The sequence below is a fragment of the Columba livia genome, chromosome 6 (assembly GCF_036013475.1).
Source record: "Columba livia isolate bColLiv1 breed racing homer chromosome 6, bColLiv1.pat.W.v2, whole genome shotgun sequence".
NCBI lineage: Eukaryota > Metazoa > Chordata > Aves > Columbiformes > Columbidae > Columba > Columba livia.
The window spans coordinates 29,743,165-29,762,409 of record NC_088607.1 but is presented as its reverse complement, the minus strand read 5'-3'; the positions used below and the strand labels follow the sequence as shown (position 1 = coordinate 29,762,409).

The 19,245-nt window shown below is 37.9% G+C and overlaps 1 protein-coding gene and 1 long non-coding RNA gene across 22 annotated transcripts in view; both read left to right on the top strand.

Moving 5' to 3' along the window:
• The window catches only part of LDB3 (LIM domain binding 3), a 127,848-nt gene that overhangs the window by 7,356 nt on the left and 101,247 nt on the right, over nucleotides 1-19,245 (top strand). The gene's annotated exons all lie outside the window — the stretch shown is intronic.
• LOC135579782 (uncharacterized) lies at nucleotides 7-16,227 on the top strand. Its single transcript, XR_010473547.1, has 2 exons — nucleotides 7-200; nucleotides 305-16,227. It is a non-coding gene; the product is annotated as an uncharacterized LOC135579782 (long non-coding RNA).

Sequence of the window (19,245 nt, the reverse complement as noted above, 5' to 3'; positions counted from 1 at the left end):
GTAAGTGAGCAAAAAAACGTTGTTGAGCTTGGTTAGGTTGGAAAATACCAGTGAACTAGTCATATGTGCACTTTGACCTGGCCTATGAAAACAAAGGATGTTTGCACCTAGGTGTGAATAAAGAAAATATAATATGGCCTTTAAATATACCAGTTCAAGGTACAACCTGGCACTGATGATGCCTCAGGAAGACAGTTCTGGTCAGTATATTTTTTTAAGAATGACAATACTATCTTTTAAAAATAAGCTTCCAGTTCTATTTTGTATGGTGTTGACTCTTTTTTTTTTTTTTTTCTGCTGATAGGGGCCTCACTAGTCCTGTCTACTTGATGGGGGAAAGGAGTAGAAGAACTATGAATGGGAATATAAAATTATGTTTCTAGCAAATAAACATATAACTTCTTCTAAATTCATGAAGCCTAGGTGTTAAAACTAGACAAAGATGAGGATACATGTCCTCTCTTTTGGAAGGGAGCAATAATTGAATAAAATTAGATATGTCAAGCAGAAGACTCAATAGTGCTTAAAATACAGTCTTAAATTATGCAGAAGACTTCCATTTGCAGCTGACAAACAGCATGTGATTTAATAATTAATTATCTGGTGTATCTGTCAATTACAGATTAGTCCACTTATTTCCTAGCTGTCTTTTTGGTTTTTGTTGTTTGTTTGTTTTCCTAAGAGCAATATTTTAAGGTGTTGCAGTGGAGTGGTTTTATTACCTAAATTAGCTCAGTTTCTTAAAAGTTTTAAACATTAGATAGTTTTCAGGAAACTTTTAAGCATTTCCCTTACCTACCTTTCTCTTATCAAACTAGATAGCTCTGTGTAACTTCTGGTTTGGGAACTCTGCTTTCTACTACTTCTTGCAGCTCCCTCCTCTTTTTTTTTCTTCTTCCCCTGACAGTCTCAAGTCTGTTCCAGAATGTTCAGATCATTTTAGAGACATCTTGGTTCCTCCACCAATCACCTGCAGAAGGCTTATTTTGCAGAGCAATGACAGGAGAGGTTACTTACATAAGTGTTTAAAGGGAATAGCAGAATGATTTAATCAGACAAACAAATAAAATGCAAATGAGGTCTGTTTCACAGCAAAAAAAAACCACCTACACTACTTTGAAAACTTGTTTTTTCACAATGAAAAGATAGTCTGTTGTTGGTACCACATTTATATCTCTGCTAATATCATAATTCAAAGTCATGGGTGAGTTTCTGAAATCTTAACTATGTTATTTCATATTTATACTATAAAGCTCTGTATTATTTGATCTCCCTTATTCTTCTGCACAATATTCCTTTCTCTGAAGACAGAGCCACATTTACCTTAATATTATGTCCTATGATGATGAGAGGAATTTGTCATAACCCCGTTTGCAGAAGCAGCATAGTAATTGCAAAGAAGACTGCTCTGTCAGTGTTATGAAAAACACCATAAACAACCAAAAAACCTTCTGCCCATAGAAATAAACTAATTTCATAAACTTATACTAATTTCACTGATAAGTAGTGTTGGTATTTCTTTCCTTATCCTACCCAAGGTAAGTACAGAAAGATGCCAACGTATTTCCGTAGGCATTTTCATGACACTTTGCAACCTGCACTGTATGGTGTTTATTTTTTTTTATAAGTAATTCAGTCATACCCAGAGGCTGTCAGTCAAGGGTCTATGGTACTTGCACTGTGTATGACACAATCAGAAATGAAAAAACAGTTGTTTCCCAAAGAATGCATTGTCTCAAATGATAATCCCTTAAAGTATACTCAGTATGCCCGAAGGCTGTATGATTCTTATGGGGCTTTTGAGAGCATATGATGAGTAGGAGTGAATCTGCAATGGCTTGATTCCCAGAGATGCGGAGGAATTACCTCTTCACGCCGCTGGCTGCATTGCCTGCAGTAGAAGTGTCAGAAAGCAGTGTTAACTGTTTTGAAGTCTTTCCTAGTGAGGCCCATTTTTTCATTGGGAGCATTGCTTTGGGATGGAATTGAATTTTGCAGCCTGCCTTAGAGGGGAAAAGCAGGCATGCAGAAATGAATGAAGCCTCTTTTTGGGGGAGCTGGAGTAGGAATGCCTGCTGGTTGTGGTATTTTTTAATTGGAACACAGTGTAATACATGGCTTTTGATGATAATACTCTTAAAGTCTATTTTTTCTTTAGTATCTTTAACATAAATATGTCTCGAAACAGATGAGATATTCCCATTAATAAGCATTTTGCAGTCATAAGTGAGTTGAGCTGTGAATTTAGACATAATTGCAATCTTACCGTGGGGGAAAAGGAAAGCTGTACTGATGTTCTTAAGATACTGTTGGGGTGGGTGGAGTGGGGGAGGGAAGATAACTGTGAAGTAAAGTCCCTTCTTAGAAAGGGCGCACCACTCTAAATGTTGCCAGTGGATGCCATACACTTACCTATGGACTGGTTTTGATCTGCAGCTGCAGTGAGTTGGGATTAGACTTTCTATGTGCAAGATGAGTCCTGAACACCAAACACTTCCACTTCAAGGGTCTTATAATTGCTTTTAATACCAGATGTACCATGGCCCTTTTCCCTACATATGCATGGTATGCAGGCAGATAGAGTTTACATGTGGACATGCTCATTATACTCTAACTAACCCCAAGCAGCAGGAGGGCCATAGAGAACAAAAAGGTTCATCCTTTTTCGTGGAGGCTCTGTGCTCTTCTGTCATGCTGCAAGTCATACCATGAGAGAGTTGCCTCTGAGCTCCTGAGGAAGATGATGGTGACAACAGGTGGTGACAGCAGAATTGTTTGTCCCATTGAGAGTCTTATGCCTGCATGTTTCCAAGCACCCTCCCAAAAGGGGAAGCTAGTCTTGTGCCAGTATGAAGCTAGCCCACATCTAAAGTGGGCACCCTGGATTTAGGAACTAGAGCTGTGGCTTAGCTGTCTGTTGACCTGTACTCTATCAGACAGCCCCATGCAATTCCCACTCAGCTTGCACTTCTCCACCTGAGAAGCAGGGGAGAAAACCCGAAGGTCTTTGAAGCCTACTGACAAAAGCATGATACAAGATTGTGGCATTGCTTAATGCTTCTCTTCATGAGAATGCTGTTAAAACAGCAGACGAGGAAGGGAATTACTCAGAGCTGTTTAGAACAACCGTTCTCTTTTAAAGGACTCTTCAAAATGCTGTCTGAGTCATTGTATATTCTTCCCTTCAGATAGGTCCAGGTGATCAGCTCACTGCTGCATATTCAACAGCATATAACACAGGAGTCACAGTCAGTTATCTGGGTGACAGGTGAAGATGTGTCCCCCTGAAATGGATTTTTCTGCTTATCTCTTGTTTAGACAAAAATAAGTGCCTGACTTGGGTAATGGGGTGGAAACAGGAAAAGAGGAAATGAAAACAAGTGGGAAAGAGTTGAGGTCAGTCTGCAGCTTTCACACTCCTTTAACAATAGTGTTAGAAAATAATCTGGGAAGATTTTTGAAATATTTTTCCAGTCCCCACCCTGCAGACCATTCTACCCGCTAGAACAAATTCTGTCATGAGATGTCATGGGCAGGTAGGAGAGGTAGGAAGACAGTATTGACAGACTTACAGTAAAAGCTGAGCATCTGTCAGTCTTACTGAAAAGAATGAGACTTGCAGGTTGTTGGCAATGCTAAGAGCTTTCACCAGTGGCATGATCACATGCATAAATCTAGTCTTTCCAAATTGGTGTGGGCAGCAAACCATGAGCTGTCTGGAAGCAAGCAGAATTCATTAATTTTGTAGACCTAATCCTCTCTAAGAAGGCTTTTAGGCATAGTTAATTATCTAAGTGCTGTGTTGCCATGTTACCCAAGATGTTGCAATTGTACATGGATGGATGCAATAGCAGAGCCTCTTCATGTATTTGTGACTGTTTAGTGCTGAACAGCAAGTTTTTCTAGTGAGGCAGACTGGTTTGCAGGTGATGCAATGAGCTGAAAGGTATGCAAAAATTATAATTGTCTGAGATGGCAGAAATATTACCCAGAACAGTGCAGTAACTCATGACTGGTACATTCATTCTGTGATTATCCATACAGTTTTATATTTCTTAATAGAGGGTTTTTTAATGTTTCCTGGGTTCCAAACCAAAAGCCAGACTCTGAAGCTGAAATAAATAGTGTTTAAACAAAACAAACGTGTTAGAGAATTATTTTGGCTTTATTCTATTAAGTGAGGAAGAAGTTGAAATCTGGGGATGACATGAGTTCAGTGAGGGGAAATGGCAAACACTAATAGGAAAAAAATGAAATTAGCTGATCTGTAGAGTTATTCTGATACAAGCAGCCTGAAACAGCTCTTTGAAGGGGAAAAAAACCCCAACCTATTCTAGCATTTCACAGTCCATGTCTCTGAAGGAGCAGGAAGATTTTTCTCACATTTGTTGGGCTCTTTCATTTTACCAGCCTCTTTTCCTGGTTGCTTCCTGTCTCTCCTCTACTCCCTAGCATACCTATGTCAATCTCTTGCTGTGACTGTGCTTCCCCCAAAACTCAAATGGCACTAAGTCAACTTCTGAGAGGGAGAGCAAGCCATTTAATGTAATGACCGTCTTATGTCTAGATAAGCTGTACCGGTTTCTTATGCATGGCTGGTTTCACATCCTCCAGTCTTCTACAGTTTAACTCTGCATATTTCCTTGTGAAGGGGAAACAAAATACTTTTAGGTCAGCTTTTAAGAATACTCCGAAACTTTCCTATTTGTTGTTGGTAAAACAGCTGCTCTGTGGATGTCAGCATTTCTCTGGGATAATCAGCTTAATTTGTAGATCAGTTCTTGAGCAATGGAGTCACCCCATTCGAAGTTACAGCATTCTGAATTTTATTACACGCAGCCATTTGTTATATGTATGGATGTGTCAGTATCATGAGAGAATGCTTGTTACTTTAGATGGTGTCTTTGCTTTCAAACTAATTTACAAGCCAATTCTGGTATGTTCACAGCCAGAGTTATCAGAAATTATTGCATTTCTGTGAGCCTGAACTCCTAAAGTAACTCCTAAACCTCCTGATTTGGTATTGGTTATTTGAGATGTTCCAATAGTCAGTATCTACACTATAAATCACAGTTCAGTATGTAGGGCGTTTGTATTATATCATTGCATCTCTTGTCAAACACAAGTGGCATGTGTATGTTGGATGAGGAGGGAGGGAGCAAATTCTCTAGTTGTATTGCTTCTAAATTATATTTATTGGGCCAGAGAAAGAGATGGGTTCTGGGGCCTGAGGATCAGAACACCCCTGGATACTGGAGACTCGATTCAAGTCTCTTGTCTGAATAAAGCAGAAAAGGTTTAAACTTGGCTGTGCAAGTGGTCAAAGATTAGTTATTCTGAGGTAGGCAACATTCCTTGTCTTGATCAAAAATACCATATCAGATCTGACAGGTAATCCTACTGGATGTTTCACCAAAGCTGCAAATATTTTAAGAGGAGGTTTGATTTCAACAAATACCTGATTTTTGTAATACGAAACAGTTGCAGCACAAGATGTACTATTTTGTCCTTTCTGGTCAAACATGATACAAGCAGCTTTTGTTTTCTTTCCTTGCAGAAAATATTCTGAAAAGTCCATGCAGCTTGTTGTTATATCTTTATGTCAGGATTTTAGGGGAAAGGATCCTTTTATTATACTTTTTATTTAAATCTTAGTATCATAATGCAAAGTGATTTGAATGCAGGTACTGTACTCAACCAAATAACTTTCATGAAGGATATGGAGCTAACTACAGTTCTTGGTCAAATTATTTCTCCTTTAAATCAAGTGCATGCTTAGAACTGAAAGGCAACCCCTGTTCTCTGTGTGATTGAAGTAATCACTAAATACCAAGCTCATTGCTGAAGGCCAGAGGTATATATGGAGTATTATGTACTCTGCACAGTATCTGTGCGAACATTATGCACAGCTCTGTTTAAGGCTGTGTTTCTCAATTCTGTCCATGTTTTAAGCTTCAGGGGGAAAAAATAGCACTGTTAGAATGTAGGCCAGATTAATATGAATAATGGACTGGAATAGCTGAGATACTGGCTTAGTTGATGCTGCATCATCAAACCTGCTGCTCTCACTATTCTGACACATAATACACAACCAATGCATTTAATGCTTTTTCTTTATTTCACCTGCTAAATGCAGTGTTTTTTTTAGGGGGTGTGATTGTATCTGGATCATCAATGTTTGTGTGACATTGTCCATAAAAAGTGACCTGTGTATGAAATAATTGGGCTGAGCGGCATCTATGCAATTACCGACTCGGTTGTAAATACTGTCAGTATTTCTTGGTGATAGTTTTACTAGTCACACCACAAAAACCACTCCATAGTGACTTTGTGACTTTCTTTCCTGCAAAAGGTGAGAGGACATAACCCTCCCCTTGAGTAGGAGGCCTAGTGTTAACTGTGAGAAACTGAGGAGTTCACGAGTGGTGGTAACCATAGTTATTGTGTCTTTATGGAGGAGGAGAAGGTTTATTTAAGTAAGGAAATAGGTCCACAACTCAAATGAGTTATGTTTTGTTTTGTTTTATTTTTCTGGCTTTAACTTTTAACAATGTTCCCTGGCAACATTCTGATCTGACAAACTGCTCAGCCTTTGACCTAGAGTTTATTTAGTTGAGAATATAGTTGATGTAGTATTATTGAATGTCCTTAGATTTACTTAAGTATTATTTAAGTTAATAATTTTGCAGATCTTTTGGAACTAGTAAACACAGCAGGAGGTAACCATTAAATTATAAATTTAAAGCTGCTGAACTGTTACTGCTGTATAATTAAAATGCATAATAAGCTTTTTTCAGGTAGAACCTTTTATTAGTGTCTGCTGTGTGAACTCAGTAAATGGCTGTCTTCATAATGCAGCAGATAACCCTGTCATTAGCTCCATCCTGAATACGTTATTGCAAGATGTTCTCCAGCAAGTGGACCACAAAGATGGAAATTATCTCTGCAAATACATTGAGAATAACTTTCTAAACTAGCAGCAGCAGTAGTCATCTGGTCACTCTTGTTGTCTAATTAGTGGCATAAAGACCATGTTATTTTATAACTCTGTAAAATGTAGGTGTTAAAAAAGAAAAACAACCAAAAAACAAAACAGCAGCCTTTAGTACCACTCTGAAAGTATGGAAATGGTGTACAAAACACAATTTTATTTTTTTTTTTAACAATCTAGCATTTGTAGTGGATTGGAGATAGCTGAAAACACAATTTGATATAACTGATTTGTGTTTAGAAGTTTATGCACGTAAGTACCTGAGATGCCACCATTTTAATGCACAATATGGCATTAAATAGTGTCCAGTATAATAATAAAAATACTGCTTTTATTTTTTCACTGGGTTTTGTTGTAGGAAGAGGTCGATGCTCAGTGTCCAGGTAAGTTAACCCCATTGAAAGATCATGAGGAAGGAGGTAAATTTTTGCTGAACATGGTAAAAATCTATACTTGCAAGTTTTGAGCAAAGAAATTAATTTAAAACAGTCTCTGGCAATGTCAGCTATGGTATGCCGTGAAATGAATTATGCTAATTGAAAGAGTATGGTTTATACAGCATATTAAAGGGCTGTCTCTTCTGTATTAGTGTAATTAAAGCCTTAATAAAAGGTCACCTGAAAGCAAAATCTCAGAATAGGCTTTTTGTTACAATTGTCTAAATTTTTTAAAATCCTAATTTGATGAAAGTATCTTATGATACTCAATAAATGACACTTCCTAAAAAATTTAATTCTTGCCAGTACAGAGTGAGGACAAGGATGTTAATAAGTGTGCTGCCACATTGTGTTAACCCGTAATTTACATTATATCATGGATTTAAAAGCAAACAGGTATCACCTGTCAAAATGTGCTGCATATATGAGGAAAAAATTATATATTTTACTTAGCTGCTATCATAACTTAGGGGCCTAAGTGAAATAAAAGCTTGATCATAGGAGCCATCAGCCTGAAGCTGGCCCTGAAGCTTAGTTCAGCCCTACTGTTCGGTATCATCTGAGAACAGTCCTAAAAACTTTCATTTTCAGGTCCATGAAGAGTATTTCTTTTTCTCCCCCAAATGTGAAGTTGTTCCTGTGCTGTTCTGAGGGATTTCAGGAACAAGAGCACCCAGCTCTGAATTGTAGGGGGAATAAAGACCTTTTTTTTCCACCCACTTACTCTGAGTGTAAGAAATCTGTGGGTTTGGGAATGAGGTACCATGAAAATAATTAGTTTTGAGCTTGCAAATGGATACAGATGACATCTTCAACATGTTTCATACAGGGTGACTCCTCCTTTTGTTAGCAGTTGCTAGCAGCCATTTTTCCAGAAAGTCAATGAGATCTTGCTCTTCTTTTAGGGAGATGTAATGGGTCAAATGTCTTAAAGGCGTGCAAATCCCCTGGCAAGGGTAGGGTTACTTTCTGCACTTCCCACATGCGTGGCTGGTGTTGTGATCATCTGTGCCACAGGTGTTCAATGCCTGGACATGGTGCATAAATAGGTTTTAACCTTTCTCCAAAATCCTTCCAAATACACTTGATTTGTATCAATGGCATCTGAGGATTAGGAGGAACTCAGCCTTTCATATGCTCATACCATATCCCTTCCTTTCCCTCGCTCAGGTCAAAATTTCAGCTGCTGGTCTATCTTGGCTCCCTCACTTGGTTAGCCATACTTGTTAATACACGTAAACCATTCTTCTCATTAAAAGTAACAGTCTTAAGGGCACACACTTACTTTAAACAATTTATGGGTCTTCAGTTTAAAGCCAGCATTAGTGACAATTAGTCTTTGGCATGAAGAAAAATAACTGTAAGGTACTGTAGCCCTTATTATACCTGGGTAGGGTGCCATCCACACTCTTCAGAAGTCTCTGTGGGATTTTCATGCTATATTTAAAGCATCCTGTAAGTTAGGAAGCTATTTTGAATTGGAATGAATGCTACACTTACTTCAAGCTTCTGGAATGAGCCATGGTATCCTAAACTCCAAAAATACTACCTGTAACCCCAGATTCTGATACGTAGTGCCAAATCAGAATGCTCTGGTATTAGGGTGAATTTGGGCTGCCTTTTCTTGATCCTGGGGGTCACTGCAACCATCCTGTTCTATTTGAGAATGTCAGCATTCTCTCCTTACCTAGTCATAGCTGGTTCAAAAATGGCCAAGGGCAGTTGGTACTATAGCAGGTGTTTAAAAAAGCAATAGGCAGCCGAAACAAGATGTTCTTTTTCATCCATTGGCTAAGATTAACAACGCTAGGAAATAAATACAGAGTCTTTCTGCTAATTTTTTGACAGGAGTTGCAAAATAAAAGTACTCTCCTGACCTGCTGTCAAAATTACTTTCATGTCTAGAAGATTCTTATCTCACTTGTTTGCTTAAATCACCTAACGAATTATTCCAGATTAAATTATTTTGCCAGCTGTATGGGGTGGGGTGGATGAGGACGTCTCTATTTCGTGTCTGCTTTGCTTTCTTGATGACATGGTCAAAGGTCTATAAGTGTCACGGCTTGTTTGAACAATAACAAACCAAACCTATTTGAACAGTTTAATTGCCTGCTGCTTCGTTGTGCTTCTTTTCAGTGTAATATTTCTAAAATTAAAGTATGTGCTGTGTTGGCATATAGTTGTCAGTAGTTCAGGATGAATGCATGGAGTTGTGGGTAGTAGGCCGTTGGAGGCAAGCCTCTGATGGAAAGAGTGAACAGATTATTAGGGTGCCAGAATTGTTTGGTTATTCTATCCCTGAGGCACACCAGAACTATCCTCTCTTCTGAGGGAGAAACTTTCCCACACTTGAGAACCGTATGCCTTAGTTGTAGCAGTTGGCTGCAAGGACAAATACTGATATTGCTGTGGTCTGTGGTCATGTGGGCGACCTCTAACCTTGGCCCTGGGCATTCATCCTTGCTCCATGTGGGCTGGCACTCTGCTGTGTCCTCCTTCCATATGCCTGGGATGCTGATGGGGACTCCCTCCCCTATCTGCCTTTCTGTGCTCTAGCCTCCATATTCTCCCTCCTGGAGTCTGCCAGCCTTTCTTTGCTCCCAGCTTTCAAAGATGTTCAGATTAAGTATGTTGTGAGTGAAGGAGTAAATAGATGAAGGTTGCATTTGGAAAGTGAAAGTTACGGACCCTTCCAGAAAGTGGAACAGTGAAGGCAAAGAGATTATGCAGGGTGGAAGGGTGCAGGAAGGAGTTGGCTAAACAGGGCACCTTATGGAGGTTCACAGCTGCTCTGTGTGTAGCTGTCAGGTTTCCTGTTAATCTGGTTACACGTGTTTCTTTATTAAATAGTCTTTTTTACACTATCTTGAGGAACCCAAGCTGCAACTAAGAGTGGTATAATTTTTGTGTTGAGAATGGAGTATATGTTCACTGAGAAATCCTGGAAGATACTTCTATCCTTTTACAACCACACATTCCATGGCCCACAAAATGATGGTTTTGTCCTGTTCCTCAGCAACTCCCTTTTCCGCCTTTCTGGGCTTAAGTTTCTGCTGAGCTTTGCTTCCTCACCCTACAAAACGTTATTTTAGACTGTAATCTCCAACATTTTCTCTGAAGAAAATATGCTGATCATAGATAGCAGGACACATTAATCATCTTTAAAAAAAAAATACAAGCAGATAGTGGCTGTGAACATTTGTTAGCTCTCCATGGCAAAACACAGGAATATGTGCATCTTGTCAAAGCCCATGTTGTGTCTTCTGAGAGTAACATCATTTACTTTATTGAATTTCTAGAAAATATTCTTTAGGTGACCTAAAGAAATAGGCAAGTGAGCAAAAGAGTTAAAAACCAACCCACCAAAAAAAAAAAACCTACCCCACACCTGTTCTGCAGAGTATCAGGAACTACAAGATTTTGTGGGAAATGTGTCCTGTGGAGATGTGCATGTGTATCCTAAATGCCAATGGCAAGACCCCAATGAGACATCAGAAAGGTTTGCATTTTCAACCAACTCACACAGATCTAGTATTTTTATACAACATGATAACATGTTTCTAGCTTTGGGAGTCTGAGGTGAATAAAGTGGGGGGAAAAAACAAAGCAGAATAAACCTCCTGTAAGCTCTAGAGAATTTGTGAATTAATTAAGTTTTAATTTCAGGTCAGTTTCATCTAGATGCAAGTCTAGATGCAATTCCTTTCCTAGAATGGAAAGAGGTGTAAGGATTGATAATTTACATGAACAGGGTTGCTTGCTGTCCGGAAGAATAAGAAGTGAAGAGCCATTGGTTTTTCCCAGTGCATGTAAGTTGTCATAGAGGTTATCCCAGCTTGCAGGAACATTCCTGGCAACAACGACAAAAAAAGTGATCATCACTTCCACAATATTGAAGACATATTTGCAGAATGATTGACAAGATGAGGAGGTGGTATATCATTTCTTTGCATATCAAGGGCCTAGTAGCGAATGAAACCAAAACTAGAACTTAGCTGCTTTATTTATCCCTTGAACAGGTGCAATACAAGCAGCTGCAATGAGATCTTTTATACATTCCACCCACGATTCCGTGGAGTTCATGTGTCGTAAAGACAACCTGGAAAGGAGACAGGACACTCTTGTACAGTATTGTAGTTTGTAAGTACAGTGTGAGATGATGATCCTTCTCATGAGGAAGAAATTCAAAGCTAGATCTGAATTTCATGGCATTTGATAATATGGGTAGATGTCTTTTTCTCTTGCCACTCTGAGTCTTTAGCTCAATTACTTAATTTGGTCTGTAACCTTTTTTGTTTTATTAAAACACTTTGTAGGTCAGGAGACAGCACGAAGGAGTAGTTTTAGGTTAACACTTAAAATAATTTGCCTTATAAACTGGACATTTGAGTTATATCTGAGGAAATCATTGCTAAGAGGATTTATAAGCAGGATTGATTTATTTATTTTGTCTATATTAAGATTTGATCCTCTTCCACTGGTTTTGCAGAAAGTGATTTGAGTCCTGATATTAAATGCATCTCCAAGCTTAGAAGGCCAAGCAAGAGCTCTTGCCATGTAGTTGATTGTTAAAGCTCTTTGTTCAGTGTGTAGATAAAAGGTTTAGGAAGAAACTCTCCTTGTTGGCATTTAATATTAGGACATCCGCAGTGAATGTTCTGGCCTGGATGCCAGAAGTCCTTAGTTTTAATCTTCCGCAAAAGTATCTGCTCTTGACTGCTGTCTGAGAGTAGTGTCTGTCTAGCCCATGCATCCACACTAGGGTGAGACTGACCTGGGATATGCTAATACTGTAAAGAGAGATGTGTAGAAAACACTCTCTAAATTATATTTTTCCATTGCATAGAACCAAATTTTACAATAACAAAATATGGATCAGGAACGAGCAAGAAAGCCCCCAAATTGCCAAAGTCTCTCTGAAAAAAAAAAAAAAAAAAAAAAATAAAGAGGGTGCATGCCATCTTCCAAAGCTGTTCATATCCTCTCACCATTGCTACAATCACATTGAGGTGATACTCAGTAAAAATTCTTTTTCTCAATGTGTCATAAAGAGAAAAGCATTTTTCTGACTCAGTTCTAATACCTTAAAAGAGGTAATGGTAACCACCTTGAAGAAGTGAAGTTGAAACATCTACTTGTTTCTTAATATTTATTTGAATATTTTCATTTATTTTAGTTTATTTCAGTTTTTTTTAAAAAAAAAAAAAAGAAAATAAAGGAAATAAAATGAAGTAAAAGCATGTTTGTTTAGAAAGATATAAAATCTGAGAACAGATGAAGGTGGTGGTGACTTGCAAAGTCCTTGGTACATTTTTAGTTGAGCTTAGTTTTACATTATAGTTGGTATGCAAGAAGTGTTCTCCTCATTTTCTTTCCTGAATGTATACTGCCCATGACCTGTGTTTTTATCTTTGGGTGTATGTGGCCTGTAGAAACATCTCTGCTGCTTTTTTATTTATATCCCTGTGATGAACAGGTACTCTTGATATATATACTAATATATATATATATATATATATTTATTTCCTTTCTCTGTCATTTGTCACACCATGACTTACATTTTGTTCAGTTTATCTTGCTTTGCTACCAGAATAAGTAAAAATCCATACTGTTTTGATGGTATCTTTTTATTTTTTTGTCCAGCTTCATTCATTTAGTATTCAAGAACATGGTGACTTGGATTTTTCTCCCAAGTGCTTTGTTTCTTTTTGCTAATATTTTTGTATGCCTTACCTATTTAGACAAGTTTTGTCGGCTTTGGGTATTTTCTTCTTGAATGAGTTTACAAAACTTGCCCAGCAGGCTCAGCATCTCTGACTGAACTTCTGCACACTACTCACACCAGGGACAAGCAGCCAATGGTTTGTGTCTTGTGACACTTTCTTCTCTTCCTCTGGTGGCTTGTATCGCTTTGTATTGCAAATAGGTTGCATTGTGACAGTTCTCAATTTAATTAGGTAACATAACAGAGAGAGCACCGTGGCCTATAAGCTGCACTTAGAAATTGATAGTATGAATCTTATCCTCTGCTTAGCTTTGAAATGCAGCTTTTTGTTCCTGTAATGCCTGACATTGTCTTTAAATGGATTGTCTTTTTCCTTTCTGCTCTTGCCTCTGACACTTCCATCTTTCATTCTTTATGGCTCATTTTCTAGCTTCACTCCAACCCGCTCTTATCCTTAGTCTTCCCGTAAAGATGGCTGTTTAGATCCTCTAAGTAGGAACCCAAGTAGGAAGTAACTAAAAGACTAGAAAAACTGCAGCAATACTGGAAGTGTACGTGTATATTCCAGGATAGTGAGGTTGTTAGCAAGCTGTGTGTATACTGAGTGATATCTAGGATGCATGTGGAAATGACTGTTCCACTATTCCTGTTTTTCACTATCAAAGTATTCATCAATATCCTGCTAGGACTGGGATAGTATATTGAAGCTTAGTTTTGCGTTGAGTAATGTCCAGAGAAATGCCAGGGTCAAATCTGAAACAAGAGAGAGCATTGCAAGCCTATGTTCTGGCATAGGAGCATAAGGAAAAAGTTTGAAGTCTTGCCTAACCGCTATCCTTCAATAACAATCTTCCTATTCTAGTTAACACAAGCTTAATGTATTTTAATTTAAACAAGGAAGTTGGAAGCTTGGAGAATAAATAGTCCTGTTTTTGCTTCAGTGTTTGTTCACAATATTTGTATAGGGATTTAGAACAAAGATGATTTATTTTGTGTTGATCTATATGTTATTTTAAATGTGTTGTGGTGTTAGTAGCAAGAAGTAGTGTTTCCCAATAGGAGCAAAATAATCATAACCAACCAACAAAAAATGCTATTCAAGTCATAAAAGTTTAGGTAGAATATAATTAAATAGTTCTTTTGGTTTCACATACTTTGTCCCAAGTACTGAGTGTCTGTGGCATGACCATTTCCGAATGTCAAGACTCCTCTTTCCTTTTTTTTCTTAGTTTTATCAAAGTATGAAAGTATTGACTGAGCGAGATGCTATTGTTGGCAAGCCTTTGATGGACACTCCTGGAATTTCGTTGCAGGAGCCATGACTTCTGTTTTATCTGAAATCTCACTGGCTCTTGATGACAGACAAACGCTGTTTTTAGCCTTGCACTGAAGGTCAGGCAAATGACTGGTTTCCAAATAGAGTAACTGAAGATACTGGAACAGATTTATTCCTGGTATAATTCCACTGGTTCTATGAAGTTACAGGGGAAACATATTTGTTCAGAGAGCCTTATGAGTTGAAGGATAACACTGCTGTTCTCAATCACTTGTGTATAATTGGAGGTTGGAAGACATTGTTTAATGTAAAGTTAAAAGTCCTTCTGTAAGAGAAATGCTACACTTACTAAGATAAAACTAATAATTTTACCTGGTATAAACCATCATAACTCCATTAAGGAGACTGAACACCATAGAATGTGTTTTTTTTTCTAATATAAGAGAATCTTGCTCTATTTTTTTGAATCAGAGGTGAGGTTGATGTTTTCTGGCTGTGTATTTTTCATAGATTTTAGCTATAGTTTTGGCATACCTCAAGTCTATAAACTATCAAGCAGACTGGTTAGATATTTCACTTTATTTTTGCAAGTTATATGTGACCTTAGTTCATATACAAAACAAGAAGCTGATTTTGCAGATGGATCAAGAAAAGTCAGGAGTAATTTGTGGAAAAAAAAACCCTAGATATTGTTGTACCATTGCTCAGGTACTAGAAAAGGAATAATAAATAGCTTTGTAGAATGACATTGCAAAGACCAAAACTACTAAATACTGTGAAGAAATTCTGATAGGAGAAATTTCGTTTGTGTGGATCACAACCTCGTAGAGTGTTTTCAACTCGTGAAAACACAGGAGCACATACATGCTTACGGCTGCAAGAAGTGTATGTGTGTCAGCAGGGAGGTGTTGCTGTGCCTAACAAGGGAGGGCTTTTCATCTCCTACTTTGTTAGAGTGAATTGCTCAATCTGCGTTGAGAATGTATGAAGTTAGAGATGCAGAGAGATTCTTTGGTTGGGAAAAGCTGTCATCTGCTATGCCACTTTGTGCTTGAAGGACTGGGAATATGTTGATTACCAATAGCCTGTGTGACACTGGGAGTTGGTGCAAAGATTCAAGATTAACTTTTACAAAGACAGCATTATTGAGAATGTGAAATAACTGTAAACTATGATTTAGATTTTGGAAAATAGCTGCAAATACAATTTTTACAGTTCTGTGGCAGAAATGTAACTTTTAAAACTCAAACAACATGTTTTAATATGTTGATCTTACTTTCACCAAGAGGTTACACTTTAATGAGCTTTTCCTTTAGATGTAGCAAAATATTTCTTTAATGACAGAGACCCCGATGATCATGAAGTACAAACAACTGTTGTGATGAAGAGGCAGGATTTCTTCGAATTCATTTTGCTTTGACTAATGTTATATCCTGATGGTTCTGCTTTTCCAAACCTTTCGCAACATAAGCTCTTTTTAAATCCCTCAAACAATCCTGCGCTCACCCTATACCCTACGTTCTAATGTCAAAGCAAATCTATGTTCTACTTGTGGCACCTGCTGCAGCACATACTTCAGCTGCTTGAGAGTAGTACTGACCATAACACCATACTTGAAGTCCTGTCAACATGGCTGTAATAAAGACCCTTTAGAAAAATGTATAGCTTCACCCTAAAATAATTTATCATAGCTCATAAGGAAGAGTTAATTGACATTTTATTCTTGCAATTATTTGAATTAGTGTCCTTCTTGAAACAGGGCCACATCTGTAAGAGGAATAGGAGTACTTTTTTTTTTTAACAAAGCAAAACAATTTCTCTTGCAAATAATCTCCCATTTTTTAAAAAAATACCTAAGGCAGACAACATATTAGCACATACCATTGCACTGAATACTCCTAAATCAGCCTTTGGACATATTGGCCTTTATTTCTGATTACTATTATGGTTTCAACTACAAGTTTGTAACAAAAACAGATTAAACTTCCTTTGTTATTACCAAGAGGTCAAATCATGGGTTAGGAAAATGGTGTATTATAATATTACTGCCCCCTATGGAAAACCTGTGCTATGGATTGACAAATACTTTGTCTGTAATTCATGCACAAACACACAGATCCCTCAGCCTCACTAGCATGTTACATGTTATGACTGGATTTGAGCGTGTGCACTATCTACACATGGATGATGTTTCCCAGTCGATTGTTATATCTGTTACATGAAGCTATAAAGGGAAACAAAAGATGTTTTTAAGGGGAAAAAAAAAAGTTACTTAGTATTAATTGATGATTACATCAGAATTTTCTGTAGTCATCCCTTCTTCCCACTGAGATAAGTATAGAACTCTGAAATGAGAAATTCAGTCTCTCTTAAATCCATTATGTTTTTGTGCTTGTGTGTGTTGGCTTTTTATTGTTGTTGGTTTTTGTTGGTTGGTTGGTTGGTGGTGGGTTGGTTTGTTTGTTTTTAATGGGACTCTGTGCTTCGTAGGTTTGGCCTGACAATTAGTTGCTTAAGGGAGCTGCAGATAAATGTAGATGGATCCTTTTGATCCTATGGACCATTCTCCTGACTTTCTGCCACTACCATGGGCTTGTCTGTATTCTGCCAACACAGGCATCTTCAAACTTCCATTTCTGTGGTTTAGGCTTATACATCATTCAAAAAATTGCAAAGATTGTGTGCTTTGAGTGTTCACTTCATATACTGGAGGAGAAAAGGACTGTCTGATACGAAGAGGCAGGTGCAAGATGTTGAGTTAGGTGTGAACCCTGCCTCTGCGCTTATTTGTGAAGTGAGTTTGCTGTGGCCTTAGCCATGGTCATCAGAGCGGGGTTCTCAAAGGTAAAGGTGAGATGAACTTACAAGTTGTTAGTTTTGATGAGATGGGAGGTTGCTCTTCAGGACAGAAGGAAACAGGGACATGAGCAACAAGGCTGCCCACAATCCTTCAGTTTACTTCCATATTCATAAACCCAACAAATATTAATATAAAACTGTAGGTGGAATAGAAGATCTTTTAGAAATATATTGTAAATTAAAAGTATGTGTTTCAAATGTTATTTGAGATTAAATCAGTGATATTTCACCTGAGGAGAAAATGCAAACTCTGATTTACCACTGCCAGGCAGCTGTGCACTCATCTGTAGTGCTACAAAGCAGATAACAGAGAAACTGAAACACCTCTATTTGCACTGAAGAGAAAACCTTTGTGCTAATAGGGAATTGAGGCCATAATATTTTTTCTGTGCTAAAGCCTTATTTGTGATGTGTTGACAGACAAGGTAGAAAAATAAAATCCCAAGAGAGAGAAGTTCTCTGGTCCCCTAAGCAAACAGGCTGTGGCCACAGGAGGAATATGCACAATGGAATTCATTTCCTGCATGGGACTTCTTGACTCATGAACTCAATAGCTTGATTGACACCCTACTTGGGGAAGGTACTTGTAATCATGCTGTTTCAAAAGCTGTTCATCTTAGCAGTTTCTGTTCTTTGCCCTTCCTTCTTTAGAAGGATTTAACCACTTTTGATATACAGACATTCAGATTTTCAGTTTTCCATTCTTTGTGGTGTGGTGGGTTTTGTTTGCTTTTGTGTGTGTGTTTTTTGTTTGTTTTGTTTTTGTCGTTTGTTCATTTGTTTCTGAAGGCTGATTATCAGTGTACTTACTAATACAAGCACAGGACTTTCTAATTGTGCACTGATCTAGCATAAACAGCACATGGCCTTCTTATCAGCCTTTATATAAGATGGGCATGACTTTGTCTCATATCTGAGTTGCAGCCAGCAAAAGCTCAGCTTGACAGCCTAGTGCTTTTTCTCTCTGGACTATCACATTGCACATTCTTACAGAGTCATGCATGATAAAAAAGGATAAGTGGCCTCCAAAGAGACGTGACCGATACCTTATTGTCTGTGTAGTTATTACCTCTGCACTATCACTGCAAATCTCTTCACAGAGGCTGCAACAGATGCTAGAATCATTGCCTAGACTGCAGGGCAGAGTAGCATAGAGCTTGACTTCCGTGCTTTTGTGTCAATTCTGTTGGTCCATGGTATTCACACAGAGCAGCAGAATTAGATGAGATGATGTTAGATGTTTTGAAGTGGAGAGTGAGGACAGCATCTTGTTCTCCTCTGACATAGCCAGAATCTTGTAAAATAAGTTTTCTGCTTTTCTTATGTCTCAGTTTCTCCTTTTTTCCTATTTATATTTTTATTAGGAACTCATTTTAATACCTGGATTATTTCTTTATGCAGGTCTTCTCTATCACATGCCCAAAATAGTCTTTCATGTCTTGTTTGTCACTCTGTGAAACATGCTGATCTTTATTTGCAATACTGCTGTTACCCTTAGGTACAGTACCAGCAAAGGTCTGGGCACCATAGTGCTGGGCGCTGTACATAAAAGGAAAAGAGACATCAGCACCTTGCTGTTTAAAACCAGAGAATTTCCTGAAATTGCTGGTGTCTCCCCTTATCAGAACAGACAAATAGCTAGATTAATCTAAGCTTACCTTTACATTTTCTCTGTGTGTTTGATGCATATAGCTTCAGCATTAGCTACTGTTTATGCTCAGTACTTCCCTATGCAGCCTCAGAAGTCTCTCCAATTTGTTAATAAAATTTTGGTGGTAAAATGCTATTTCCAGGAGCGACTAAATGTTAAGGCTAAATAATAGGAGTATTTCTCGTTCTGACTTTGGGTGGCTGTTGAACAATAACATCATTATGAAATTGTTGCTTTCTAGGTATAGAATAGGAGGTTAATGTCAATGTATGGAATAGAAATTAGTTTTATTTGAATGTATGCTGG